This window comes from Oncorhynchus masou, chromosome 1 (genome assembly GCF_036934945.1).
Source record: "Oncorhynchus masou masou isolate Uvic2021 chromosome 1, UVic_Omas_1.1, whole genome shotgun sequence".
Classification (NCBI taxonomy): Eukaryota; Metazoa; Chordata; class Actinopteri; order Salmoniformes; family Salmonidae; genus Oncorhynchus; species Oncorhynchus masou.
Window position 1 is genome coordinate 22,738,742 of NC_088212.1, and position 27,984 is coordinate 22,766,725.

Here is a 27,984-nt window from a genome sequence, read left to right on the forward strand (position 1 = left end):
AAGAAGGAGGCCGTTGACCACATTAACTGTAAAAGAGTTTCACTTCCCTTGTTTTGAAAGAAACCAACCAGACATTTTTTAAACTAGGAAAAGCAAAGAGAATGATCCAAAGAGACAAACATATTTAGATATCCAATAGGCTTCCTTGATATTCCCTCTTTATTCATGCAAATCTAACTTGATCACTTCTGTTGAGATGACAAACAACAGTGTGTAATATGTGTGTATTTAACATGATGTCCTGTCCTCTCCAGGTTTCTCGGGTCAGAACTGTGACACTAACATTGACGACTGTCCAGGACACGAGTGTCACAATGGAGGAACCTGCGTGGACGGGGTTAACACCTATAACTGCCAATGCAAACCAGAATTCACAGGTAAACATACTGTACCCCTCACCCACCCACTCTTCTCTACACTCCTGGTAGAAGTTGCTCATGAATACAGATCTAGGATCAGATTACTAACCCCCAATCCTAACCTAGATCATGAGGTGAATACAAACATATACTGTATCACCCTGCATCAGTCTTTATGGGATAACTTTGACCCTACTCTGAACTCCACAGTGGAAGTCCCCTTTCTTTTCATTATTATTAATTGGCTCTCATTGGCTCTCATTGACCCATTTGGGTGCACGGTGCGCTGTTGACAAGTGCGTTTCCTCCATGTTCTCCCCTATAGGCCAGTTCTGTACAGAGGATGTTGACGAGTGCCAACTGATGCCCAACGCGTGCCAGAACGGTGGAACGTGCCACAACATCTACAGTGCCTACCAGTGTGTCTGTGTCAACGGGTGGACGGGCGATGACTGTGGAGAGAATATTGACGACTGTGCCAATGCCGCCTGCTATCAGGGCGCCATCTGCCATGACCGTGTGGCGTCCTTCTTCTGCGAGTGTCCCCATGGTCGCACAGGTCAGCCAAAGCACTTTGGTCCTCTGCATTTCTCCTTGTTTTTTAATTGTTCTGACCCTGAGCTTTTTATACTTGTATATCTTACACCATTTAATGCTGAATATCATGTGTTTACAACAGTGATACTACATTGGTAGCCTTTCCTTTTACAGTGCCAGCAGCACATATATTTTCACTGTATTTACTATAGCTAGTTATTACAAGGTTGAAAAACAATAACTAAATAAATAACTTTAACGAAGTAAATAACTGTTACGCCTATCAACATCCCCTGTTTTATTTGTTCTGTGCCAGGTCTGTTGTGTCACCTGGATGACGCCTGTATTAGTAACCCCTGTCAGAAAGGCTCTAACTGTGACACCAACCCCGTCAATGGCAAGGCCATCTGCACCTGTCCCCTTGGCTACATTGGTGCCGCTTGTGACCAGGATGTTGACGAATGCTCACTAGGTAACTGAGCTCAGACCACTGAGGGATGCTTTCAGAAACACACATTAGATCATTATAGGAATTGGCTTTATTCTTCATGGGCTTCGTTATGCTTGGTTAGTCAAGAACTAGAAATGGGGTTTCCTCGACCTTAGAGATCAGAAACCCACTCATGGGCCAGGGCTGACAGGGGTTGAGGGGAGGCCGGTAGAAATCAGCCCGATAGGGTCCAAGTAGCAGGAGGGCCATGAGCAGAGAGGCAGACAGGTTGAAACCACGACACAGCAGAGATGTAGACAGGTCTAAACCCCTACATAGCAGAGAGGCAGACAGGTCTAAACCCCTACATAGCAGAGAGGTAGACAGGTCTAAACCCCTACACAGCAGAGAAGCAGACAGGTCTAAACCCCTACACAGCAGAGAGGTAGACAGGTAGCAACCCCTACACAGCAGAGAGGCAGACAGGTTGAAACCACTACACAGCAGAGAGGCAGACAGGTAGCAACCCCTACACAGCAGAGAGGCGGACAGGTAGGAACCCCTATACAGCAGAGAGGCAGACAGGTAGCAACCACTACACAGCAGAGAGGTAGACATGTAGCAACGTCTATACAGCAGAGAGGCAGACAGGTTGAAACCACTACACAGCAGAGAGGCAGACAGGTAGCAACCCCTACACAGCAGAGAGGCAGACAGACAGGTAGCAACCCCTACACAGCAGAGAGGCAGACAGGTTGAAACCCCTACACAGCAGAGATGTAGACAGGTAGCAACCCCTACACAGCAGAGAGGTAGACAGGTAGCAACCCCTACACAGCAGAGAGGCAGAGAGGTAGCAACCCCATACACAGCAGAGAGGTAGACAGGTAGCAACCCCTACACAGCAGAGAGGCAGACAGGTAGCAACCCCTACACAGCAGAGAGGCAGACAGGTAGCAACCCCTACACAGCAGAGAGGCAGACAGGTAGCAACCACTACACAGCAGAGAGGCAGACAGGTAGCAACCACTACACAGCATTGTGAAGGAGCACACCCTGTAACATGTTTGTTAAGATTCACTCCATGTCTCTTTGTGTGTCTAGGTGGCAACCCCTGTGAGCATGGAGGGAAGTGCCTGAACACCAAGGGTTCGTTCCAGTGTAAGTGTCAGCCTGGCTTCTCTGGAGCTCGATGTGAACACGACGTCAACGAGTGCCTCTCCAACCCCTGCCAGAACGAAGCCACGTGCCTCGACCAGATAGGAGGTTTCCACTGCATCTGTATGCCAGGTAAAGACACCATTTTAATCAAAGGATGGCTGCAATCTAAAACTATATATTTGAAGTCAGGCACGGTCAATGTTACTATACAAATCTCATGGTTAACTAACTAACTAACTGGCCCTGTGTCTTGTTTCCCTTGCTAATTGGCTACAGGCTATGAGGGACTGTTCTGCCAGATCAATACTGACGAGTGCGCCAACAACCCCTGCCTGAACAATGGGAAATGTATCGACAAGATCAACACCTTCCACTGCCAGTGCCCCACAGGTGAGCCCTGGGACGCTGCGGCGGTCTGAGGGGGGTCGATCACCCCCCTGGACTGGATGGGCGCGGGAGGCAGACTCTAATCCCTGCCCTCAGGCAGGCTTTAGCAGGCCAGCGCCCGACGAGGAGGAAAATCCATAAGAAAGGGCTTGACAAAGTTTTCACTTAGAACAAGGTTTTACTCTTGAGTGTGCACTTAAACTTGGTTTGGATGTAGCTAGCCACAATAACGTTATTTGAGAGAGAATTAAGGAGATAACGTCTAACTAAGAATATCAGCTGAAATAGTGTTGTGTTTTCATGTATTACATTTCTGTGTAGTTGTAGAAGCTGTTGTGGTGAGGTTTGAGTTTTGTGTGTAGTGATTTGTTGCATGTAGAATCTAGATGATTTCATGAGGTATTTCTACAGGGATTCCATTAGGGTTGGACTACTGCATGTGACGAGAGGCATTGAGGGTTTTGTTAGCACAGGAATGCTCTGATAGAAGAACGTGAGGCTGACCGACACTGAACAAGGTTTCTCAGCCTCTAAAATGTGTTTTTGTTTTCATTCTTTCAGCAGGGCTATTGAGGTGGAAGTAATTCTGATGGAAAATAGTGCAGTACTCAGTTGGTTCTGATCAAAAAAAAGCTCAGAGAGAAAGGCAGGAGGCTCCTTGTGTTGAGAAAGTGCAGTTAACAGTAGAGCAGTACAGCAGAGAACACTAGAGCTTAGCTGTTGAAAAGCCCCCATATCTATGGGATGGGGATGGGGTAAGGGGGCCAGGAGAGAGGCCTGAATGAGACAGTAGTGAAAGTGGGAGGGGGTGTTGGGGTACGGGAGGGGACTGAGACGCACAGACGGTTATGCTCTAGAGGGGTTATGGGGTAGAGGCGGGGGATTTTGGGGTCCCCATTGCCTGCTTGTGATGTAAATTTTTTCCTGTGTAAGCCCAGGCCGGAGTAGGGTATGGTCCTCTCTCCTTTAATTTCTGTACACATCATCTCCATGGAAACCCCACTCGTCCCTTTTGAAATGTGTGATTCCAGAAGCCCGGGCTAAATCCCCTCTTTGGCTCTGGGAGGTGTGTGTGAGGTAATATTAGCGTTAGCATGGATGAACAGTGAAAATTGAAAGGACCCTGTGTTGTGAATGGAGCAGAGCTAACAGATAGCCATGTAGCCACTTCCTATTTGGATTAGTGACAACTGGTGTCTGGCTGGCAGTTTGGCTTAGACCACCTGTGTTTTCTTTATCAGATAGAATCCTTCTTTTTACCACTTAGAATTCAAATGTGTAACGACTGAACACTGTACGTTCCTGTGACAGAAGAAATAAAAACAGAGATTAGAATGACTAGAGAAAATAAGATAGCCTGCTGGTTGATTTTGAATGATGAGGGATTTGAATAGCTGAGTTCAGAGGTCAAGCTAGCCCTGTTGGGAGAAGCGGGCGGGGAAAGTGGGCAGAGCAGGACGGGATAATGCACATTGTGATGGAAAAGTTTTGGGGGACAAAAGAGGCAACTGGCTCGGCTTTGCATTACATTGAGCAGACAGTCCCCCTTTGTCTTTCACCCCTGGTCATGAGGCCTTGGAGCCCCCCCCCCCTTTGGGAGCAGTGGTGAAAAGGAACAGAAGGAAAGAACACAGTAAGCTTGTAGTACGGCAGGCATTTTGATTCATATGCAGCCATCTCTGTCATTGAGGGCTCTCATCATAATGTATGTAGGCTTCCAGGGATAGAGTGGGCATAGTTTGGGCTTGGTAAGATCACTCTAATGAACCACACACACACTCACTCACTCCCTACATCTTCTTGTTTTTCCAGGATTTGCTGGGAACCTTTGCCAGATAGATATTGATGAGTGCTCCAGCACGCCTTGCAAGAATGGCGCCAAGTGCACAGATGGCCCCAATAAGTACACCTGTGAATGCACTGAAGGTATAAAAACAGAACCTTGTTATATTTGGTAACGCACATTTATTTTCCCTCGACTCCAATCCCGTTCAATACATTGAACAGATGTGTGTGGAGCAATGTGCAAATTAAAAACACTCACAAAAGCTCTGATGAAGGCCTTGGGGCTGATATGTAAGCTTAATAAAGAGCAGTGATACTAGCAGGAGCATAAAAACAACAACAAAACAACAAACATAGATTTCAAAATAAACTAAAACTTATTGAATGTTTTCTGGCTCCTGAATAGAATGGAGAGAAATTAGACTAAAGTGACAAACTCCATGTCTTTCTACCAGGTTACACGGGGCAACACTGTGAGACCGACATCAATGAGTGTTTCTCGGACCCCTGTCACTATGGTACTTGTAAGGATGGCCTGGCCTCCTTCACCTGCTACTGTCGCCTTGGTTACACGGGCCGGTTGTGTGAGACCAACATTAACGAGTGTCTGAGTCAGCCCTGTCGGAACGGAGGCATCTGCCAGGACCGTGAGAACTCCTACATCTGCACCTGCCCCATGGGCACCGCAGGTCAGACGCACACACGCGAGCACACACACACTAAAAGACTTCTCTAAGCTCGAAACTGTCCTCGACACACAGACTTACTTTAATCTGTGAAAGTGTTACTATAGAAACTTTGATGCTAATTTCTTTGCTTCTAGGTATAAACTGTGAAGTCAACCTGGATGACTGCAAGAGCAAGCCATGTGACTACGGTACATGCCTCGACAAGATCAATGGCTACGAGTGTGCCTGCGAGCCTGGCTACAGCGGTAAGTAGATACTGTAGGGGACCAGTTTGTCTGACTGTGGCTACCGAGGTTGAGATTTGAAGGGGGTACTCCTACCTCTCCTATTCAGACCTCTCAGGTGAAGGCCGGACAAACAAGAGCATAGAGGGTAGGGTGGAGGGGTGGAAGAGGGAGAGAGATGACAGATGGTAAGCGAATGCACTCCTTTTAAGGCCTTCTGTGGCCGTGTCACTTTCCAGACCCCCCCCCCCCCCTCCAACCTGTTGCCTAGACACACAAGCTGGCCTCTCTCACCAGGCTCTGAAAGGACCAACACTCACCTGGGATTTCACTGGAGAAAAGATCCCCTGGAAGATTCCTGAAAGTTGATATTTTAAAAGGGGAGGGGGGGGGGGGTTGGTCCATGCTTTAGGGCTAAATGGCTTCTCTTTATGTTATGCGTGGCACCCGCTGAATGGCGGCGTCATTTCAAGTGGCCAACAAAACCGGACTTAAAAATCCCATGTTTCTCTAGGTGGATGCATTTACTGTGGGGATATAGAGCCCATTGTATGGTCCATTGTCTGGTGTAGCACGGGTTGGGCTTTGTGTTTTACTTCAAAATGATATCTTCATGGATTGTGACCAACTCCAAAGATTACTACATGATATTATGTTCAAAGTTTCATAAGTTCTAACCATAGTGTTATTAATTTGTACAGGTAACTGACAAAATAATGGAAACTCTTGAGTAAATGAGGGATACAAAGTATATTCAAAGCTGGTGCTTCAGGGAAATGTCCATGGGAAGTTAAGCCCGGGAATTTGGGGAATTTAGCGTAAATTCACCAAAAAAGTTATCTTATAACAGTGAACCTTTTTTGTGGGATACACAAAAGGCAATTCTAAGTCTTGTGGCATATTTTGGTTAAACTAGCCTCAATTCAATGGAATTGCAACCCTCTGCATGCACAGTGCATTCTTCCATCACATGTACAGCTGATTCTCAAGCTCTTGCACACTAATGAGATGCTATTGAGCCCACACTACTACACTGTCTGAGCCAAGGACTACATGCTTTCTGGTAAGTTTTGATTACAATACTGGGTGGGTGAATATATTTAATGACATACATGATTTTTTGTTAACTTGTAAATAGCAGTGTACAGCAAAGTGTGTTTAATAATTTCTAACTTAACTGCTAGTTTGTTTTTGCTACCATGTGGATTTTAGCTTGCTTGAGCCTGCTATCTGAGGAGTGTTAATTCACCTGTTTCCAAACATGTTTAATTTTAAAACATTTATCTTACAAAGGAGTTGTTTAATCTAACTGCTTAACTATTTATCTGTACATGGAATTGTGTGTGTGTGTGTGTGTGTATATATATATATATATATATATATATATATATATATAAAAAAATCTAATCTTTAATTGAAAATTCCACAGGCACTATCTGATGTGGAGAGATTTCACTGCAGCTAATGTAGAAGGAAAAGCGGTGTACATTTGCAAATAATGTGCCAAATCATATGTGAAGAATGCAACAAAGATGCAGAATTATCTGGCCAAGTGCATGAAGTTCCCTCACTGCTCACAACAAGCAACCTCTGACAAAAGTCCCTCTACTTCTATTCGATGTGAAAATGATTAATCAGACACCCTATCGATAGCAACAGCTCATGGTCCTCCTGGAATCAGAAGTTTTTTGACTCAATGGAGGAACATAGTCAGAGAAATGCTGATGAATGTCTTGCTCGAGCTTTGTTTGCAACTGGTTCACCTCTGATTCTCACATGCAATGTGTATTGGAAGAGATTTCTGAAAGTTCTTCACCCAGCATACACCCTCCAACCAGACATGCTTTATCTACTCATTTGCTATATGCAGAGTTCAACAGAGTTCAAGTGAAGTTCAAGCAAATCATAGAGAAAGCAGACTGTATTGCAATCATCTCTGATGGGTGGTCGAATGTTTGTGGCCAAGGAATAATTAACTACATCATCTCCACCCCTCAACCAGTATTCTACAAGAGCACAGACACAAGGGACAACAGACACACCGGTCTCTACATTGCAGATGAGCTGAAGGCAGTCATCAATGACCTTGGACCACCGAAGGTACAGTGCCTTGCGAAGGTATTTGGCCCCCTTGAACTTTGCGACCTTTTGCCACATTTCAGGCTTCAAACATAAAGATATAAAAGTGTATTTTTTTGTGAAGAATCAACAAGTGGGATACAATCATGAAGTGGAACGACATTTTTTGGGTATTTCAAACTTTTTTAACAAATCAAAAACTGAAAAATTGGGCATGCAAAATTATTCAGCCCCCTTAAGTTAATACTTTGTAGCGCCACCTTTTGCTGCGATTACAGCTGTAAGTCGCTTGGGGTATGTCTCTATCAGTTTTGCACATCGAGAGACTGAAATTTTTTCCCATTGCTCCTTGAAAAACAGCTCGAGCTCAGTGAGGTTGGATGGAGAGCATTTGTGAACAGCAGTTTTCAGTTCTTTCCACAGATTCAGGTCTGGACTTTGACTTGGCCATTCTAACACCTGGATATGTTTATTTTTGAACCATTCCATTGTAGATTTTGCTTTATGTTTTGGATCATTGTCTTGTTGGAAGACAAATCTCTGTCCCAGTCTCAGGTCTTTTGCAGACTCCATCAGGTTTTCTTCCAGAATGGTCCTATATTAGGCTCCATCCATCTTCCCATCAATTTTAACCATCTTCCCTGTCCCTGCTGAAGAAAAGCAGGCCCAAACCATGATGCTGCCACCACCATGTTTGACAGTGGGGATGGTGTGTTCAGGGTGATTAGCTGTGTTGCTTTTACTCCAAACATAACATTTTGCATTGTTGCCAAAAAGTTCAATTTTGGTTTCATCTGACCAGAGCATCTTCTTCCACATGTTTGGTGTGTCTCCCAGGTGGCTTGTGGCAAACTTTAAACAACACTTTTTATGGATATCTTTAAGAAATGGCTTTCTTCTTGCCACTCTTCCATAAATAAAGATTTGTGCAATATACGACTGATTGTTGTCCTATGGACAGAGTCTCCCACCTCAGCTGTAGATCTCTGCAGTTCATCCAGAGTGATCATGGGCCTCTTGGCTGCATCTCTGATCAGTCTTCTCCTTGTATGAGCTGAAAGTTTAGAGGGACGGCCAGGTCTTGGTAGATTTGCAGTGGTCTGATACTCCTTCCATTTCAATATTATCGCTTGCACAGTGCTCCTTGGGATGTTTAAAGCTTGGGAAATCTTTTTGTATCCAAATCCGGCTTTAAACTTCTTCACAACAGTATCTCGGACCTGCCTGGTGTGTTCCTTGTTCTTCATGATGCTCTCTGCGCTTTTAACGGAACTCTGAGACTATCACAGTGCAGGTGCATTTATACGGAGACTTGATTACACACAGGTGGATTGTATTTATCATCATTAGTCATTTAGGTCAACATTGGATCATTCAGAGATCCTCACTGAACTTCTGAAAAGAGTTTGCTGCACTGAAAGTAAAGGGGCTGAATAATTTTGCACGCCCAATTTTTCAGTTCTTGATTTGTTAAAAAAGTTTGAAATATCCAATAAATGTCATTCAACTTCATGATTGTGTCCCACTTGTTGTTGATTCTTCACAAAAAAATACAGTTTTATATCTTTATGTTTGAAGCCTGAAATGTGGCAAAAGGTCGCAAAGTTCAAGGGAGCCGAATACTTTCGCAAGGCACTGTATTTGCACTGGTGACAGACAATGCTGCGAACATGAAGGCTGCTGGGTTAAAGTGGAGGAGTTCTACCCTCACATCACACCCATTGGCTATGCTTCTCATGCATTGAATCTGCTCCTCAAGGACATCATGGCACTGAAAACAATGGATACACTCTACAAGAGAGCCAAGGAAATGGTTAGGCCGACATATGGAATGGAATGGACTTTGGATCTGTGGCTCTTTCCCCTGTTGCCTCCATCATCCTCCAAATCCCACCAACATCAGCCGCCTCAGAGCGCAACTGGTCCTTGTTTGGGAACACACACACCAAAGCACACAACAGGCTGACCAATACAAGGGTTGAAAAGTTGGTTCCCATCCGGGCAAATTTGAGGCTTTTTGAGACTGACAAAGAGCCATACTCAACAAGGTTTGAAAGTGACAGTGAAGATGAGGCCTCAGAGTCTGATGTTCAAGGAGTTGGACATTGAGGAGGTCCAGGGAGAAGACATGGAAGCCTGAGAGGAAGACAACCAAAGCTTTAGTTTCTAGACTATCATTTTACAGATGTATGTTGAAAATATTTTTAGGAGATGTGATGGATCATTGGGGATCATTCAATATTCCCTTTCTTTTGATGTACAGTGAAATCATCCCATGTGAAGAGTCAACTCATTTAATTAAAGTTCAATTCATAACTAAATAGTTTTTTAAAATTTCTATTGGAAGGATTTAATTTGTAATTACTTATGATAAGGTTAAATGTTTATGTTTCTGTCTCCATATGATATGGTAAATATATCAAATCAAAAAAACATCTACATTTAAATGGTATTAATATGAATTTGAATGTATTTCCGTTAATTCCCATATATTCCCGTTAATTCTCAAGGAAAGTTTCCACCTCTGAATATTCCCCAAAATGTGCAACCCTATTCCTGAGTTAATTAAGCAGTTAACATCCCATCATGCTTAGGGTCATGTATGAAAATCCTGGGCAGGCTACCATGGCTATTACCCCATACGATGACAATTCCCCTCTCCACAGGGCACGAGGGGTCACTGACTGATTTTATGAGTATGAAAACGATGTAAACCATATGCCATGGCTGTCTCAGTCACCAGATCTTAACCCAATTGAACACTTATGGGAGATTCTGGAGCCACCTAAGACAGCATTTCCATCACCATCAACAAAACACCAAATGTTGGAATTTATGGTGGAAAAATGGTGTCACATCCCCCTATAGAGTTCCAGACTTGTAGAATCTATCCACGGTGCATTGAAGCTGTTCTGGCTCGTGGTGGCCCGATGACCCATTAAGACACTTTGTTGTTTTTTTCTTTACCTTGGCAGTTACCTGTATCATTTTCTAACACCAATTGAATCAGTTTGTAAACTGTAAATGTTCCTTGTGCTATAAAGTTGAGACACTACTGTATGAGAGGTCAGAGAAGTAAACATCTTAATGGGTTCTGGTTCACAGGGACCATGTGCAACATCAACCTTGACGAATGTGCCCTACACCCGTGTCACAACGGTGGCACCTGCATCGATGGCATCAACAGCTTCACCTGTCTGTGTCCAGAGGGTTACCATGACACCACCTGCTTCTCCCAGATCAATGAGTGCCTTAGCAACCCGTGTATCCATGGCCACTGTCAGGACAAAGTCAATGGGTGAGTCTGTCTTTCTCATCTGTTTCAATGCCAAGGAAATCACTAAGTTGTCTCGTTTAAATCTAGAAATCTTTCTTACATGCATGGCATGAATATACAGTGCCTTGCGAAAGTATTTGGCCCCCTTGAACTTTGCGACCTTTTGCCACATTTCAGGCTTCAAACATAAAGATATAAAAGTGTATTTTTTTGTGAAGAATCAACAACAAGTGGAACGACATTTATTGGATATTTCAAACTTTTTTAACAAATCAAAAACTGAAAAATTGGGCATGCAAAATTATTCAGCCCCCTTAAGTTAATACTTTGTAGCTCCACCTTTTGCTGCGATTACAGCTGTAAGTCGCTTGGGGTATGTCTCTATCAGTTTTGCACATCAAGAGACTGAAATTTTTCCCATTCCTCCTTGCAAAACAGCTCGAGCTCAGTGAGGTTGGATGGAGAGCATTTGTGAACAGAAGTTTTCAGTTCTTTCCACAGATTCTCGATTGGATTCAGGTCTGGACTTTGACTTGGCCATTCTAACACCTGGATATGTTTATTTTTGAACCATTCCATTGTAGATTTTGCTTTATGTTTTGGATCATTGTCTTGTTGGAAGACAAATCTCCGTCCCAGTCTCAGGTCTTTTGCGACTCCATCAGGTTTTCTTCCAGAAAGTTCCTGTATTTGGCTCCATCCATCTTCCCATCAATTTTAACCATCTTCCCTGTCCCTGCTGAAGAAAAGCAGGCCCAAACCATGATGCTGCCACCACCATGTTTGACAGTGGGGATGAGGTGTTCATGGTGATGAGCTGTGTTGCTTTTACGCCAAATATAACGTTTTGCATTGTTGCCAAAAAGTTCAATTTGGTTTCATCTGACCAGAGCACCTTCTTCCACATGTTTGGTGTGTCTCCCAGGTGGCTTGTGGCAAACTTTAAACAACACTTTTTATGGATATCTTTAAGAAATGGCTTTCTTCTTGCCACTCTTCCATAAAGGCCAGATTTGTGCAATACACGACTGATTGTTGTCCTATGGACAGAGTCTCCCACCTCAGCTGTAGATCTCTGCAGTTCATCCAGAGTGATCATGGGCCTCTTGGCTGCATCTCTGATCAGTCTTCTCCTTGTATGAGCTGAAAGTTTAGAGGGACGGCCAGGTCTTGGTAGATTTGCAGTGGTCTGATACTCCTTCCATTTCAATATTATTGCTTGCACAGTGCTCCTTGGGATGTTTAAAGCTTGGGAAATCTTTTTGTATCCAAATCACGCTTTAATCTTCTTCACAACAGTATCTCGGACCTGCCTGATGTGTTCCTTGTTCTTCATGATGCTCTCTGCACTTTTAACGGACCTCTGAGACTATCACAGTGCAGGTGCATTTATACGGAGACTTGATTACACACAGGTGGATTGTATTTATCATCATTAGTCATTTAGGTCAACATTGGATCATTCAGAGATCCTCACTGAACTTCTGGAGAGAGTTTGCTGCACTGAAAGTAAAGGGGCTGAATAATTTTGCACGCCCAATTTTTCAGTTTTTGATTTGTTAAAAAAGTTTGAAATATCCAATAAATGTCGTTCCACTTCATGATTGTGTCCCACTTGTTGTTGATTCTTCACAAAAAAAATACAGTTTTATATCTTTATGTTTGAATCCTGAAATGTGGCAAAAGGTCGCAAAGTTCAAGGGGGCCGAATACTTTCGCAAGGCACTGTATCTACAGTAAATCCTTAAGTATTCATAAAAGCTGTGGATTTGAGGACTCAAAGTGGAATTTAGTGTCTGTTACTCTGATATTGAGCTTTCCCATCTTTTCCTTAGTTACAACTGTCTGTGTGACAATGGCTGGAGTGGCAAGAACTGTGACATCAACAACAACGAGTGTGAGTCCAACCCCTGCATGAACGGAGGCACCTGCAAGGATATGACGAGCGGATATGTCTGCTCCTGCAGAATTGGCTTCACTGGTGAGTAAGTGTGTGCGTGTGTACGTGTGTATGGTTCTGGAGATTTGCACTCCCACCATCAATACATGTTGTATTGTTTTGATCTATTTGACCCTAACTCTTAACTCAAACTCATGTGCTTGATAACTTCTTGACCTTTTGATCCCAGGTCCAAGCTGTCAGACCAACATTAACGAATGTGCTTCCAATCCCTGCCTGAACCAAGGGACCTGCATCGACGATGTCTCTGCGTACAAGTGCAACTGCCTACTGCCATATACCGGTATGAACATATTTGGCTATTGTGAAATATATGTTTGATTGTCTATCTAAGCGTAATGTTTTGGTATTTCCTTGCTGTGGTGCTCAAAGTTCTAGCTTCTCTAAGGCATTAGACATACAGGAAAAACATGCTCTGTCAATGACCAAGCAAGACTTCCTCTTGGCTAAAACTCCAGCATCTGTTGTGTTGACGTTGTGTCCCTGATAACAGTTCATGGTCCTCACACCCATTCCTCCCTCATATTATTTGATAAAACAGATAATGATGGACTGACTGCCTTTGGGCAACCTTTTTATTTATTCCCTGAGTTTTCTTTTTGGAAAATTCCACCCTGCGTTGAGAGCTGGAATAATAGTGACTGTGGTTGTGTGACAGAGGGGTGGGAACTGAACGGCCCAGCTGCTTGTCACATTTCCTGTTTGCAGACTTCCTGTCTCACAGAACAGCAAATGCCTTGACAATAGCAGGAAACTCCAGCCTGCTTCCTGTCCGTGCTGGGTGTCGTGGAAACAGACAGATAGGGAAATGTCTCCGTGGGCCCAAACAGCTCTGCTCTCTAACACTCACATACCTTTTCACTGTGGGCAAGAAGCCTCCTGAATGAAGTGTGTATTTAAATGTCCAATAAAAGCATTATCTATGTAGGGCGATCTATCCAGTATCCAGACACCCACTACTTCCAGTTACGATACTCTGGTTCTGAAAACAATAATATTAGACACGATAATAATATGACAACAATAATATTGAACAGTTCTTGTCCATTATCTAATAATGTGTGTGTGTGGGTGTGTGTGATAGGTGAGAACTGTGAGACCCTGCTGGCACCCTGCAGCCCCAAGCCCTGCAAGAACGGAGGTGAGTGTCAGGAGTCTGAAGACTACGAGAGCTTCTCCTGTGTGTGTCCAGAGGGCTGGCAAGGTGAGCGAGCAATATATTTACAGTAGATTATATGTAATTCCTGTAGCATGTACAGTGCTTTCAGAAAGTTTCCCCAGCCCTTTACCCTTTCCACATTTTGTTGTGTTACATCCTGAATAAAACATTTATTAAATGGAGATTTTGTGCCACTGATCTACACACAATACCCCATAATGTTAAAGTGGAATTTTGTTTGTAGAAAATATTGGTAATTACAACAACAACAAAAACAATTGCTGAAATGTCTTGAGTCAATAAGTTCAATACTATTGGTTAACAGGATTTTTGAATGACTACCCCATCTCTGTACCTCACACAACATACAATCTGTAAGGGTCTTCAATTGAGTAGTGAATTTTGAGCACAGATTCTACCACAAAGACCAGAGAGGTTTTTCAGAAGGAAACTGCTCAGGGATGGTGACTTTGAAACACCAATGGTGACTCTAAATCACTTACAAAGTTTAATGTCTGTGATGAGAGAAACCTGTGGATGGATCAACAACATTGTAGTGAACCTAAATGACAGAGTGAAAAGAAGGAAGCCTGTACAGAATAGAAATATTCCAAAACATGCATCCTGTTTGCAATAAGGCACTGAAGTAAAACTGCAAAACATGTGCTTCTATAAAGTGTTGACTAAGGGGTGTGAATACTTATGTGGATGAGATATTTCAGTATTTATATACATTTGCAAAATTTTTAAAAACATGTTTTCACTTTGTCATTACGGGGTATTGTGTGTAGATGGGTGAAAGAATATATATAAAATTATGAAAATGGACAAATGATCTCAGTGCTGTGTAGTAAACCTCTCCACTCTCTCCTTTCCTCTACCCTCTCTAGGACAGACCTGTGAAGTGGACATTAACGAGTGTGTAAAGAACCCCTGTCTCAATGGGGCCACCTGTGAGAACACCAAAGGCAACTACCGCTGTGGCTGCAAGGCCGGTTATGCTGGCCGCAACTGTGAGACCAACATTGACGACTGTAAGCCCAGTAAGTCTCCTATCATCTTCATGACTTCATCATAAAAACAGGTTAAAATGAGACAGTGGTCGTGTCTCAATACTCTAAAGTGGCCCCCTGTCTCTTTTATTTCATGACTGATAGGTGAAAGGCCACCACATCTCTATAAATCCTGTCATGTTCTTTCATGTCAGTAAAACACAAGGAAAGGAAGCTAGTCAAGACTATTGAGTTGCAGCCAGTCTGCTAAGTTATAAGCTAACCTATCTCCCCGCTCTCTTCCCCCATAGACCCCTGCAGCAATGGAGGTTTCTGTCGGGACGAGGTGGACAACTTTGCGTGCACCTGCCTGCTTGGTTTCCGTGGCACTAAGTGTGAGGAGGACATCAACGAGTGTGACAGTAACCCATGTAAGAATGGAGCTAACTGTACAGACTGTGTCAACAGCTACACCTGCACCTGTCCACCTGGCTTCAGTGGGATACACTGTGAGAACAACACACCTGACTGCACTGAGAGGTAAAGGGAGCTTGAATTCTCATTTAGTTTGGATTTCTCTATCCTCACATGGCCTGTTGCGTCTCTGTCACAAACGATGAATGCATCTCCAAACTACTTTCTCTTGTCCACTTCTGCCCCCTGTGGCAGAAAGTTGAATGACTCAAATATCCCATTATAGCCCAGGATATTCACTCTCAATTCATTTGACTAATTGGACTTACCATGTTTTAAAGTGAATTGAATTTGGTTTTTGAATGACACGTCTGGTATTGCTTTGTGGATGTTTTGTTTAACAGCTCTTGTTTCAACGGTGGGACGTGTGTGGACGGCATCAACACCTACACCTGCCTGTGCCCACCTGGCTTCACTGGCAGCTACTGCCAACACGACATCAACGAGTGTGACTCCAGGCCCTGCCTGAACGGAGGCACCTGCCAGGACAGCTATGGCACCTACAAGTGCATCTGTCCCCAGGGCTACACTGGACTCAACTGCCAGGTACAGTATAGGCCCAGTCACGCTGACTTTACAGTAGACTAACTGTAGGCTATATACCAGGTTGTTATTGTCAAGTAAAATGTGCTTTTATGGATCATGTACTTGGCTAAATAAAGGTGGTATAAATAACTGTAGCTATAAGCTACAGCCCACTGGGTACACACTGGTTGAATCAAAGTTGATTCCATGTCATTTCAATGAAATTACGATGAACCAACGTGAAATAGATGTTGAATTTATGTCTGTGCCCAGTGGATAATGTTTGTATCTGTGAAACAACAGTGTACAGGCTTACTTACAGAAACATGTTCCCTTGTCAGCTAACTATCTATGGTGTGTGTGTCTCCTCAGAATCTGGTACGCTGGTGTGACTCGTCCCCATGTCAGAACGGGGGCACCTGTTGGCAGACTGGCACCACTTACAGCTGTGAGTGCCAGACTGGCTGGACAGGGCTCTACTGTGATGTGCCAAGCGTCTCCTGCGAGGTGGCAGCCAAACAGAGAGGTAACACTGGGGGTGTGAAGGAGGATGTTTGTGTGTCTGTCCTTCTGCATGTATGGTGTGTGTGTGTGTTTGTGTTAGCCTCAATCATCACTATGCAATTAATTTCACACCACTAACAAAACACAGACTACATACTGATCTCCCCTCTCTTCCCCTCCCCATCTCTCTGCCCTCCAGGTGTGGAGGTAATTGCTCTGTGTCGTAACTCAGGCCAGTGTCTGGATGCGGGGAACACCCACTACTGCCACTGCCAGGCAGGTTACACAGGCAGCTACTGTGAGGAGCAGGTGGATGAGTGCATCCCCAACCCCTGTCAGAGTGGAGCCACCTGCACTGACTTCCTAGGAGGCTACTCCTGCAAGGTAGGCTGCACACTAGGAACACAGCACTGTCACTAATGCACAATACATCCAATTGGTACGAATTGTCCTAATTAAGTTACATCAAATTCCATTTAATCCAATTTTTGACAGGTGCTGGGTGAAATGCATAACAAATGTAGCCTAATGTACTATACCTAGACCGAACAGTGATTCATGTGGCCAAAAAAGTGTGTGTTTCCTGGTCTTGATCTTGTAGAAACATTGTCAGTCATGCTCACTTTCCATTGAATGATTTAAATCAGAAAATAAATGAGTGTGTGGGTGTTCTTTCTAAAAAAAAAAGTCCTATCAAACTCTGTATCCAAACTGATGACAAAAGGTTGTTTATTAACAGACTCACAAACTGTTAATTTATGTCGATCTCTGATGAAAGAGGATTTGCTGTCCTGTGCAGAGAACTGTCAAAACAACCAGGTAAACAGAAACAGCCTTGTTTCATGTCACTCATTGATTTATCTTTTCCCTCTCCTCTCCTAGTGTGTGCCGGGATACGTCGGCACCAACTGCTCCAATGAGATCAATGAGTGTTTCTCCCAGCCGTGCCAGAACGGCGGCACCTGCATTGACCTGATCAATACCTTCAAATGCTCCTGTCCTAGGGGAACCCAAGGTCAGGGCCCCGCCACCCACCTCCACACACTCTTCCACACCACCCCCCTCTTTCTCTCTATCCCTCTTTCTATGCTCCTCTCCAGCCTCCCACTCTCTCTCCGTCTATTCCTCTCTCCCCCCGGTCTCCACTGTTCCTCTCCAGCCTCCCACTCTCTCTCCGTCTATTCCTCTCTCCCCCCGGTCTCCACTGTTCCTCTCCAGCCTCCCACTCTCTCTCCGTCTATTCCTCTCTCCTCTCCCCGGTCTCCACCCTCCCGGTCTATTCCTCTCTCCCCGGTCTCCACTGTTCCTCTCCACCCTCCCACTCTCTCTCCGTCTATTCCTCTCTCCCCCGGTCTCTACTGTTCCTCCAGCCTCCCACCCTCCCCTCTCTCCCCCTCCACTGTTCCTCTCCACCCTCCCACTCCCCCGGTCTCTACTGTCTCTACTGTTCTCCAGCCTCTCACTCTCTCTCCGTCTATTCCTCTCTCCCCCGATCTCCACTGTTCCTCTCCGCCCTCTCACTCTCTCTCTGTCTATTCCTCCCTCCCCCCGGTCTCCACTGTTCCTCTCCAGCCTCCCACACTCTCTCCGTCTATTCCTCTCTCCCCCCGGTCTCCACTGTTCCTCTCCACCCTCCCACTCTCTCTCCGTCTATTCCTCTCTCCCCCGATCTCCACTGTTCCTCTCTGCCCTCTCACTCTCTCTCCGTCTATTCCTCTCTCCCCCCGGTCTCCACTGTTCCTCTCCAGCCTCTCACTCTCTCTCCATCTATTCCTCTCTCCCCCGGTCTCCACTGTTCCTCTCCAGCCTCCCACTCTCTCTCCGTCTATTCCTCTCTCCCCCCGGTCTCCACTGTTCCTCTCCAGCCTCTCACTCTCTCTCCGTCTATTCCGCTCTCCCCCCGGTCTCCACTGTTCCTCTCCACCCTCTCACTCGCTCTCGCTCTCAATCCACCACACTTCATTAATTAGGGCTTAACAGCGTCCAGCACATGTCCGAAACTCTCGTCCCCGTCAAATACGGGATTGATTTCTCTCCCGGACATGAAGGGAGTGTGTCTTGTTGGTCAGCTGAAGTACTGGTGAAATGAATGTAGCCAAAAAGGTTTTATAGAAGCAAACAAGAGAAACATTTTGAAACGGTAAATGAAAAGATGTATTGAACAAGTGTAGGTAGTACATCCATCCTTCTTGATCCCATGTGGTAGTGTCCCAGCTGAGTGCTTTAGAAGAGGCTGACTGTTCCTCTGCTCTCTCCCGCCCGTCCTCTACCTCGCAGGCGTTCACTGTGAGATCAACATAGACGACTGCAACCCCTTCACAGACCCCGTCACCAACGAGCCCAAGTGCTTCAACAAGGGGAAGTGTGTGGACAGGGTGGGAGGTTACCACTGTATCTGTCCCGCCGGCTACGTAGGGGAGCGCTGTGAGGGGGACGTCAACGAGTGCCTGTCCAACCCATGTGACCCCCGCGGGACACACAACTGCGTCCAGCTCACCAACAACTACCGCTGTGATTGCCGTACCGGATACACAGGTAACATATATAACCATCAGACATGTTGGCTGGAGAGTGACTTGGGAGTGGGGTTGGGTTTAGTTTCATGTCAATTCCAATTATTTCATGGGGTTTATTTGGGAAAGCAAGAACAAACTAAGTTAATTTAGTCTGACATTTTTCTGTCTTTTTCGAGACAAATCATTGGACTTGCAGGAGAAATCCCAACAGTAAAGAAATACAGTGCCTTGCGAAAGTATTCGGCCCCCTTGAACTTTGCGACCTTTTGCCACATTTTAGGCTTCAAACATAAAGATTTATTGATGCATACATAATGATGTATTTTTTTGTGAAGAATCAACAACAAGTGGGACACAATCATGAAGTGGAACGACATTTATTGGATATTTCAAACTTTTTAACAAATCAAAAACTGAAAAATTGGGTGTGCAAAATTATTCAGCCCCTTTACTTTCAGTGCAGCAAACTCTCTCCAGAAGTTCAGTGAGGATCTCTGAATGATCCAATGTTGACCTAAATGACTAATGATGATAAATACAATCCACCTGTGTGTAATCACGTCTCCGTATAAATGCACCTGCACTGTGATAGTCTCAGAGGTCCGTTAAAAGCGCAGAGAGCATCATGAAGAACAAGGAACACATCAGGCAGGTCCGAGATACTGTTGTGAAGAAGTTTAAAGCCGGATTTGGATACAAAAAGATTTCCCAAGCTTTAAACATCCCAAGGAGCACTGTGCAAGCGATAATATTGAAATGGAAGGAGTATCAGACCACTGCAAATCTACCAAGACCTGGCCGTCCCTCTAAACTTTCAGCTCATACAAGGAGAAGACTGATCAGAGATGCAGCCAAGAGGCCCATGATCACTCTGGATGAACTGCAGAGATCTACAGCTGAGGTGGGAGACTCTGTCCATAGGACAACAATCAGTCGTATATTGCACAAATCTGGCCTTTATGGAAGAGTGGCAAGAAGAAAGCAATTTCTTAAAGATAGCCATAAAAAGTGTCGTTTAAAGTTTGCCACAAGCCACCTGGGAGACACACCAAACATGTGGAAGAAGGTGCTCTGGTCAGATGAAACCAAAATTGAACTTTTTGGCAACAATGCAAAACGTTATGTTTGGCGTAAAAGCAACACAGCTCATCACCCTGAACACACCATACCCACTGTCAAACATGGTGGTGGCAGCATCATGGTTTGGGCCTGCTTTTCGTCAGCAGGGACAGGGAAGATGGTTAAAATTGATGGGAAGATGGATGGAGCCAAATACAGGACCATTCTGGAAGAAAACCTGATGGAGTCTGCAAAAGACCTGAGACTGGGACGGAGATTTGTCTTCCAACAAGACAATGATCCAAAACATAAAGCAAAATCTACAATGGAATGGTTAAAAAATAAACATATCCAGGTGTTAGAATGGCCAAGTCAAAGTCCAGACCTGAATCCAATCGAGAATCTGTGGAAAGAACTGAAAACTGCTGTTCACAAATGCTCTCCATCCAACCTCACTGAGCTCGAGCTGTTTTGCAAGGAGGAATGGGAAAAGATTTCAGTCTCTCGATGTGCAAAACTGATAGAGACATACCCCAAGCAACTTACAGCTGTAATCGCAGCAAAAGGTGGCGCTACAAAGTATTAACTTAAGGGGGCTGAATAATTTTGCACTCCCACTTTTTCAGTTTTTGATTTGTTAAAAAAGTTTGAAATATCCAATAAATGTCGTTCCACTTCATGATTGTGTCCCACTTGTTGTTGATTCTTCACAAAAAAATACAGTTTATATCTTTATGTTTGAAGCCTGAAATGTGGCAAAAGGTCGCAAAGTTCAAGGGGGCCGAATACTTTCGCAAGGCACTGTATATATAACACCTCGTCACTGTTTTTCTATAGTATATAGCACCAGAAGATAGAGATGAGGTCGGAAGTTTACATACACCTTCGCCAAATTCATTTAAACTCAGTTTTTCACAATTCCTGACATTTCATCCTAGTAAAAATTCCCTGTCTTAGGTCAGTTAGGATCACCACTTTATTTTAAGAATGTGAAATATCAGAATAATAGTATATTTATTTATTATATATTTATTTTATTTCACCTTTATTTAACCGGTTAGGCTAGTTGAGAACAAGTTCTCATTTACAACTGCGACCTGGCCAAGATAAAGCAAAGGAGTGTGACAAAAACAGTCAATAACACAATAGAAAAAGAAAAATCTATATACAGTGTGTACAAATGTAGATTAGGGAGGTAAGGCAATCAATAGGCCATAGTGGCGAAATAATTACAATTTAGCATTAACACTGGAGTGATAGATGCGCCGATGATGATGTGCAAGTAGAGATACTGGGGTGCAAACGTGCAAAAATAAAAACTATATGGGGATGAGATAGTTGGGTGGGCTATTTACCAATGGGCTGTGTACAGGTGCAGTGATCGGTAAACTGCTCTGACAGCTGATTTATTTCAGCTTTTAATTCTTTCATCACATTCCCTGTGGGTCAGACATTTACATACACTCAACTAGTATTTGGTAGCATTGCCTTTAAATTGTTTAACTTGGGTCAAACGTTTCGGGCAGCCTTCCACAATCTTCCCACAATAAGTTTGGTGAATTTTGTCTCATTCCTCCTGACAGAGCTGGTGAAACTGAGTCAGGTTTGTAGGCCTCCTTGGTCGCACGCGCTTTTTCAGGTCTGACCACACATTTTCTATAGGTCAGGGCTTTGTGATGGCCACTCCAATACCTTGACTTTGTTGTCCTAAAGCCATTTTTCCACAACTTTGGAAGTATGCTTGGGGCCATTGTCCATTTGGAAGACCATTTTTTAGGTTATGTTGACAAAGCACTCGTTTTACTGTGGATACAGATACTTTTGTACATGTTTCCTCCAGCATCTTCACAAGGTCCTTTGCTGTTGTTTTGGGATTGATTTGCACTTTTCACACCAAAGTAGGTTAATTTCTAGGAGACAGAACTCATCTCCTTCCTGAGCGGTATGATGGCTGAGTGGTCCGATGGTGTTTATACTTGTGTACTATTGTTTGTACAGATGAATGTGGTACCTTCAGGTGTTTGGAAATTTCTCCCAAGTATGAACCAGACTTGTGGTCTACAATGTTTTTTCTGAGATCTTGGATGATTTATTTAGATTTTTCCATGATGTCAAGGAAAGAAGCACTGAAGTTAGGCCTTGAAATTGATCCACAGCTACACCCCAATTGACTCAAATGATTGACTCAAATCAGAAGCTTCTAAAGCCATTACATAATTTTCTGGAATTTTCCAAGCTGTTTGAAGGCACAGTCAACTTAGTGTATGTAGAACCCACTGGAATTGTGATATTATAATAATAAATAAATAATCTGTCTGTAAACAATTGTTGGAAAAATTACTTGTGTCATGCACAAAGTAGATGTCCTAACCGACTTGACAAAACTATAGTTTGAGTGGTTTAAAAATGAGTTTTAATGACTCCAACCCAATTGTATGTAATCTTCCGACTTCAACTGGAATTATTTACTCTATATGGCATTAAATGTTAACCTGTGATTGGCTTATTGATAAGGGGATTCAGTCCTTGATGTAACTATATCTCTCTGTGACCCTACAGGCCAGCATTGTGACACAGTGTTTGACGGCTGTAAGAGCAAACCCTGTCGTAACGGAGGGACATGTGCCGTAGCCAGCAACACTCCTCACGGCTTCATCTGCAAGTGTCCACCTGTAAGTTCACACACAACTAAGGCTGCTGGCATATTATACTGCATACAAGACGCATACTGTATATAAAGACATTGAGCAGATGTATCACACTGTGTTGTCATTCATTAAATGTACTGTAATAGTAGTACTAGTAGTATTAGATTGACACATTTGCTCTCCTTCCCCTCTACAGGGCTACACTGGCTCTACCTGTGAGTACGATGCCCACTCCTGTGGGAGTCTCCACTGTCGTAATGGTGGCACCTGTATCTCCGGACACAAGAGCCCCAAGTGTCTCTGTCCCTCCTCGTTCACAGGGCCAGAGTGTGAATACCCTACAGACAGCCCCTGTAACACCAACCCCTGCTACAATGGGGGAACCTGTGAGTACAGCTCAGAAGCTCCATACTACCACTGTGTATGCCCCACCAACTTCAACGGCCTGCTATGTCACATCCTGGACTACAGCTTCCTGGGCGGGTTCGGCCGTGACATCACCCCACCGCCGGAGGTGGAGGTGAGCTGTGAGATCCCCCAGTGTGAGGAAAGAAAGGGGAACAAGTTCTGTGATATGTTGTGTAACAACCACGCGTGTGGCTGGGACGGGGGCGACTGCTCGCTCAACTTCAACGACCCGTGGAAGAACTGCACGTCGTCCCTGCAGTGCTGGCGTTACTTCAACGACGGGAAGTGTGATGAGCAGTGCAACAACGCCGGCTGTCTCTATGATGGCTTTGACTGTCAGAACCTGGAGGGCCAGTGCAAGTGAGTGTCATCAGGGTCTAAACACTGACTACTAGCTAAGGGGAGGCCAGTCCACATGGAGAGCTACTGGCCATGCAGGGTTCAGCTCCAGACCTTCTATAACTCACCTGATTCATCTAATGCTTTAGAGAATAGAGGGTGAATAAAGGCTGAGCAGAGATACAAGCTTTTCTTTCATCATTATACATTCCATTAAAAGTCATACTGAATGATACTCTAATCTCTTGTCCCTCCAGTCCTCTGTACGACCAGTACTGTAAAGACCACTATGCGGACGGCCACTGTGACCAGGGCTGCAACAACGCTGAGTGTGAGTGGGACGGTCTGGACTGTGCCAACAACATGCCAGAGAAGCTGGCGTTGGGCCGCCTGGTCATCGTGGTCCACATCATGCCCGACCAGCTCCGGAACAACTCGCTTGGCTTCCTGCGCGAGCTGAGCCGCGTACTCCACACTAACGTGGTGTTCCGGCAGGACTCCAAGGGAGAGATGATGATCTACCCGTACTACGGCAGTGAGCAGGAGCTGAACAAACACAACATAAAGCGCTCAGTGGGTTGGACAGAGATCCCTGGCACCATGCTCAGCTCCATGAGGAATAGCCTGTATACTATAGCCAGTGAAAACAGCCGCAGACGCAGGGAGCTGGACCCCATGCTGATCAAAGGGTGAGGATTAGAGACATGTTCTGGAAACAATCCTCATTTGGAATCTGGATTTCAGCTGAATTTTCATGCAAACCTCACATTGTCATGAATCTAAAATGTGAAAGTCAAGCAAGGACTAAGCTAACTGGCCTTCCATATCTTTAGTTTTCCATCACAATAGATGATTATATAACACATATATCAGTGTCTGGCTTTCTAAGAACTTCTGCTTGTTCTGTGAACTGAAAGGATTGTGCTCTACAACCTTCTCTCTGGGCTTTAGATCAGGTCTAATGTGTATAATATGACTCTGTCCTCCACAGCTCCATAGTGTACCTGGAGATTGACAACCGCCAGTGCTTTCAGCAGTCCACAGAGTGCTTCCAGAGTGCCACTGATGTAGCAGCCTTCCTGGGGGCCCTGGCCTCCAGTGGAAACCTCAATATTCCCTACATCATAGAGGCTGTTCACAGTGAGTTTCTATCTTCTTCCATGCTAACAGTCACTAACAGGGTACTGCTGCAACACCCAAAGTTTGCACTCCTAATGCCCCTTTAATCATACCTCAGCCCTACACACACACACACACACACACACACACACACACACACACACACACACACACACACACACTGAAGGTATTCATCCCCTAGGTCTTAACCCTCCAACAACACAAAAGGGTGATATGGTGTTCTTTGAGTGTGTATTTCATTCAACAATGGAACAAATGTACTAGTGAATCACATGGACTCAACAACCAATGCAGCAGTCTGTGTGTAAATCCAATGGCTTCAGGCTCCAAAATGGTTAATTGCCGTAAATCAACTCATCCAGCACCCTACCCAATCCACATACCATTCTAACACACACACACACACACACACACACACACACACACACACACACACACACACACACACACACACACACACACACACACACACACACACACACACACACACACACACACACACACACACATACACTTCATCCCACAGTGTAAGGCTGCTGCAACCTTCAGCTTGCTGAATGTAATACCAGGACTTTATGCATCTCTAAGGGTTTGGGTTGGGAGAGTTTATCATTTCAAAATCGTTAGTAAAAAAAAACGAGAAGAAAAATTGATCGGGAGTGTGCTAGAAGTTGGGAGTCTTTGTTATCTTGAAAATCCTAATAAATCCTTAGTCTTTACAGCTTAAAGCGCATGCAGTAATTTGAAGTTCATTAATCCCTCCCTTTTTTCCCCTTAAAGAAAAAATGGTAGAGTTGTCTCCTGGTACCCTGGGCTGAGAGGGGAGAGGAGGTGGTGGTGGTTTTAGATTTTTTATTTATTTTTTATCTCTAGCTCTATTTGATGAAAAGTGGTTAGCAATTCTGATTATTACAGAATAGGAACAACCTTGTTTTACAAACGGCGCTCATCATTCCTGTTGTAGCTCTGGCCGTGGAATACTGGGCTCCAGGAGGGGTTTTTCTAGACTAGAGGAGCTGGACTATCAGTCCTCCTCAGACCAACCCAGAGCCTGCCTGGCTGGGTTATCAGGCTGCGCCGCTGTCCGCCTTACTATGTTGTCCTTTCCCCCTCCAGGTGAGGTTGACCCCCAGCCTCCATCTGAGCTTTACCCCATCTATGCAGTCCTGGCTGGGCTGGCCCTCCTGGCTTTCGTGGGTGTGGGGATGGTCGCATCACGGAAGCGTCGTCGCGAGCACGGCCAGTTGTGGTTCCCGGAAGGCTTCAAGATCAGTGAGCCCAACAAGAAGAAGAGGAGGGAGCCGGTGGGGGAGGATTCAGTGGGATTGAAGTAAGTGTCCCAGGTTTCCATGCGCCACCACATTGTTTTGCCAGTTTGTTTGTCGTGGGTTTGGTCATAGCAGGGTGTGGAACGGTGAAGAAAGTTAATGTGACTGAGTGTTGTAGCTGGCGATGAGAAAGAGGGGGGACAGGGTTTGTTTGGATCGTTATTGATAATAATACATCAGGTATAGGTAACGGGCGCATTAATTGACCTATCGGAGCAATAGGGGTTGGGGGGGGTCAATCAATGCTTTTATTTCGGTGTTGGTGCACTACCACTGAGGAAGAGTGCTCAGCTGAGATAGTTAGCTAGCTCACTTTTGCTGTATCAGGATTTTCAATGGGATTTCTCTCTGATCACAGGCCACTGAAAAACCTCTCGGACATATCACTGATGGACGACAACCAGAATGAATGGGGAGAAGAGGAGCCTTCGGACGCCAAGCGCTTTAGGGTAAGGAGTCTAACTACATCACATACTGGCATTTGGAGAGAAAGGCGGAAGAGTAGAACATGGATTTATGAAGAAATACCTATAGAGAAATAATAAGAAAAGATCTTCAGTCTGGGATTTTCTCTTTATCATTGATAATAGTCTTCAAATATCACTAGATTCAAGTTTTTGTTTAATTATTTGTGCATTTACATAGGCTATTTAATTAGCTTTAATTTAATAATCACCAATGTTTAGATATAGAAAACATAGTCTCCTTTGTGTTGGTTTTTGGTTTTATTGTCCTGAATGTCAGCATTTTAGTAAGTAAAAGTTGGTTAGTTAAACATTAGGTTGCAAATAGCTTTGAGCTGAAATGCTTTGGTTGTGGTTTGAGCTAATTGACTGTCCATCTGCCCCTGATCTGGTTCCAGCAGTTTGAGGAGCAGGCGATACTGGACCTGGACGGCCAGACAGACCACCGCCAGTGGACCCAGCAGCACCTGGACGCGGCTGATCTCCGTATCCCTTCCATCGCCCCCACACCCCCTCAGGGCGAGATCGAGAACGACTGCATGGACGTCAACGTACGGGGACCAGGTGTGTACACAACCGCTCGGTTCATTGTTAGGGAAATTAGGACTGATTTTAACGGTGAACTTCATACCCCTGCTATTTACCTTCTGACATTTATTATTAAATGTCATGAAATTACATGACAATATTTGTGGTGAATACAGAATGTTTGACCATTTAACTTGTAGAATATTGTACCATTTAATCAGTTGCCTGGTGTGTAGGACTTGTAAAATGTTTATGTGGAATTGGTGAATTCTGCCCCAGCTGCAGTGCACAGGTCAAGTCTAAAAAATGGCATATTTCAGTTATCAATACTGGTGTAGATTTAGAAAAATGAGAGGTGTACATAATTATGAGTCATTGGATGTGGCAGGGTACATTTAGATAAAAAGATAAACAATTATTTTAGAATGATTCACATATTAGCATAACTCATACTTTTAATTACTCATTAAATTAAGTAATTAACATAGTTATTCCTATTTCATTGTATTACCTAACATCTTGCTTTGTAAAGAAGTTAAACAAAACTGTCTTAACATCATGTTTTAAGGTCTTTCTGCCTCCTCAAATATTAGCTGTTTGGTTTACACCTTATCTGAGTGAGCAATAGCAAGGGGGAGAGACAGAGAGAGCATGTGTGTGGGAGTAGCTAAAGCCTTGTGTCCTCAGGGTAAGGGGATCCAGATCAAAGCATGCAGCTAGAAGCCCTGAGCCCAGGGGAAAACTCCCTTCCAGATTAATGCTTACATTCATCATTGGACCATTAATGGGTCTTTCTTGTCATATGCTTTATTAATACAACCAATAACAGAACAAAAGTAAAGATCACACTTTTATTGAAAGCCAAACCCCCTGAAGAGTGTTTAAGAAATCTAAAGTAAGGCACTCTTCAACAGTAGAGCACAACACACAGACTGTTTCTCTCCTTCACCAATCAATGAGTCTGAATCAACCAAATCTGTGAGATCTGGGGGCTTGCTATTCTTTTGAAGAG

At 44.3% G+C, this 27,984-nt stretch overlaps 1 pseudogene; it reads left to right on the forward strand.

Moving 5' to 3' along the window:
• LOC135539424 (neurogenic locus notch homolog protein 1-like) overlaps positions 1–27,984 on the forward strand; it is a 52,977-nt pseudogene that overhangs the window by 20,325 nt on the left and 4,668 nt on the right.